Below are 3672 nucleotides of genomic sequence, written 5' to 3'. Positions count from 1 at the left end.
GGGTAGGTCGGCACCCCAGAATGGCCGTACCGGGTAGTCAGGCACCCCAGAATAGCCTGGCAGTATATATGTTATGTGTTTGTATGGTATGCGGTACGTTGGGGGAACTCACTAAGCTTTGTGCTTACGTTTACAGTTTTGTTTTCAGGTACCTCTGCATCGAAGGGGAAGGAGCCGGCGCGGTAGCGGCACGTCATACACACACTCTTCGGTTTCCGCATTTATGAGATTTACTGGGATTGTACTCTGATATTTGATGGGATGTACGGTTTGGCTTTTGAGAACATGGTTGCAATGTGTTATGATGTGAACAAACAATGTTTCTTTTTATTTAGACAATGTTTTTATTTATTAATGTTTTCTAAAGTAATATCAAAAAAAAAAAAAAAAAAAAATTTGGGTCGTTACAAGTTGGTATCAGAGCCCTGGTTTGAGGGATTCGGACACGCCTTCGGGAGTGTTTGGACTCAAACCGAGGGATTGAAAGATTTTTCCAAAAGAAATTATTCTTTAAAACCCGGAAAAGAGTCACGAGAAAGAGTAAAGTGTGTGACGTGCGCGACCGGCCGAGCTCAAGTAAGTATTCCCCATAGTACCCATACAAGTTTATGTTATGTTTATCAGCTTTATGAATATTGCATGCTAGAATAGGCTAAGGATCTAGGAGTGATGCCTTATGTGCCTGTTTATTTGTTACAGCTTATTGGATATTGCATGTGTAACATCCACCTCTGGCACGTATCACAATATTGTCCGCTTTGGGCCACTCGGCACGAAGACTTCCCAGGGGGTCACCCATCCTGGTACTACTCCCGCCCGAGCACGCTTAACTGCAGAGTTCTTATGGGATCTGCTGCCCTCACGGCTTTAAAACGCGTTGTGTCATGGAAGGTATCCACACCCCTTATAAGAAGTGTTTAGTTCTCCTTCCCAGCCGATGTGGGATCAGATCTAACCCACTTTCACCCCCCATTATAGGGTTCGACGTCCCTGTCGAACACATCGACCCGTGCCCTAGCTCTGATACCATTTGTAACATCCACCTCTGGCACGTATCACAATATTGTCCGCTTTGGGCCACTCGGCACGAAGACTTCCCAGGGGGTCACCCATCCTGGTACTACTCCCGCCCGAGCACGCTTAACTGCAGAGTTCTTATGGGATCTGCTGCCCTCACGGCTTTAAAACGCGTTGTGTCATGGAAGGTATCCACACCCCTTATAAGAAGTGTTTAGTTCTCCTTCCCAGCCGATGTGGGATCAGATCTAACCCACTTACAAGTGGGTTAGATCTGATCCCACATCGGCTGGGAAGGAGAACTAAGCATTCCTTATAAGGGGTGTGGATACCTTCCCTATCACAACGCGTTTTAAAGCCGTGAGGGCAGCAGATCCCATAAGAACTCTGCAGTTAAGCGTGCTCGGGCGGGAGTAGTACCGGGATGGGTGACCCCCTGGGAAGTCCTCGTGCCGAGTGGCCCAAAGCGGACAATATTGTGATACGTGCCAGAGGGGGATGTTACAAATGGTATCAGAGCTAGGGCACGGGTCGATGTGTTCGACAGGGACGTCGAACCCTATAATGGGGGGTGAAAGTGGGTTAGATCTGATCCCACATCGGCTGGGAAGGAGAACTAAGCATTCCTTATAAGGGGTGTGGATACCTTCCCTATCACAACGCGTTTTAAAGCCGTGAGGGCAGCAGATCCCATAAGAACTCTGCAGTTAAGCGTGCTCGGGCGGGAGTAGTACCGGGATGGGTGACCCCCTGGGAAGTCCTCGTGCCGAGTGGCCCAAAGCGGACAATATTGTGATACGTGCCAGAGGGGGATGTTACAGCATGTTAGAATTGAGTAGACAGCAGTAGGGTAGCCTGTTTAGGTTATGCCTGATAGTATGAGCTTAGCATCCTATGTTAAGTGTCGTTTCTTGTTCTAAGAACAGTTTTGGCTTGAGTCTGTTTTTCCTTATCCGAATGCTGCTTGCTTCGTGCTCGGTGGGATTCTGAGTAATGGGAGTGAGCCACTAGGTAAACACGTCACACCACATGTAATCGGGGTTGAATAATCCCAAGGTGTTGGAACTGGCCCTATTGCGCAGCTCTTGTTTGAGTCCAACCGTTGTAGGGACGGGCCTTTTACTTGAAGGATGATCTAATCCTCATCACAGGTGGTGGTGTTTAGGTGGTGGCTAACTGGCATTATGAGGAGACCTACAGCAGCTGAGGACCAGTTGTGTTGAACTTGAGTTCTCCCTAGGGCAAGCCTAGGGTGAGAATATCGGAGAGTAGCAGTAGTAGAGGGGAGTTGGTGGAGTCGAGGAATTCCTCGGAGAAGGTACGGATAGATGTGGAAGGTAGTATGGGCCCGTACTACTGAAAGCAGAGGATCCGTACCCGAGCCGAGGAAGGCCAAGACGAGACCAAGGAACCTGTAAGTAGTTGAGATCCCTCAGAAAGTAGCAGTACCACTAATGATTATTATTGATGTTTTGCAGAATGGTGGTACTTCGACCGAGACCGACAGATGGCGGGTCAGGAGAGGGGTCAGGTTCGGGATCTGGCACCGAGCCGATTGAGGAGAGGCTACGTGAGTTCATCACGTCGGAGATCACTAGGGGCATCCTTGAGTCGACCCCCATCATCTTTGGGTCGATCAAGGAAGGGATCGTGGAGATGATGGAGGATCGCCTACGGGCATTCAGGAGCGACTTGGCCTCTAGCCATTCAGGATCTCGCACACTGTCCTTCAAGGACTTCAGGAGCAGTGATGCGCCGGATTTCCATGGGGTGAAGGACCCCATTGTCGCCAGGCGGTGGATTGCGGATATCGAGTCCGCCCAGTTGATCAGCTTCTGCCCCGAGGGGTCGAAGGTGAGGTACGCAGCAGGGTGTTTACGGGACCGGGCCCGAGATTGGTGGGAGTCAGTGGGTGACTCGATGGGAGCCTCGGCTATCGAGGCAATGACCTGGTCGGACTTTGTGGCTAGGTTCAGGGCAGAGTTTGCGCCAGCGGTCGAGCTTCAGCAGCTGGCCAGGGAGTTCTTAGACATAAGGCAGACGACAGAGACCGTGGCGGAGATCACCGCCAAGTTTCGGGAGAGGGCTTTATTGGTGCCCCAGTATGCAGGTGACGAGGATATGAGGAAGACTCATTACCATGATATGCTATGAGCTGACATTCGGGAGCATGTTAGTTTTTCGGCTTGCCCTACCCTGGACTCCATGATTGCCAGGGCTAGGGAGAGAGAGATAGATTTGGAGCACATCCGGAAACGGAAACTTGAGGATGGTCAGTCATCGGGGGCTTCGGGGAAGAAGCCCAAGGGATCAGATGGGAGGCCGAAAGGCCAGTCGGGACCGAGCCGCTGCAGGAGGTGCGGCAGGCCGCACGAGGGGGCGTGCAGGATGGGATTGTCAGGCTGCTACAAGTGCGGCAAGTTTGGGCATATCAGCAGGGATTGCACTGCTCCTGCGACCGTTATTCAGACATCGGAGTTGCTGTGTTTCCACTGCAACCAGAAGGGCCACAAGAAGGCCAATTGCCCCATGTTGACAGCTTCAGCGCCAGTGAAGGCGCCAGCTCCAGCGACCCTGCGGATCACGGATGGCCGTCAGGGCAAGGCAGAGGCTCCAGTGGTGAGGAGTCGGGCATTTCAGTTGACTGCCGAGGAG

Source organism: Lactuca sativa, chromosome 9 (genome assembly GCF_002870075.4).
Source record: "Lactuca sativa cultivar Salinas chromosome 9, Lsat_Salinas_v11, whole genome shotgun sequence".
In the NCBI taxonomy this organism is placed as follows: Eukaryota; Viridiplantae; Streptophyta; class Magnoliopsida; order Asterales; family Asteraceae; genus Lactuca; species Lactuca sativa.
Note: the sequence above shows the minus strand (reverse complement) of the source record.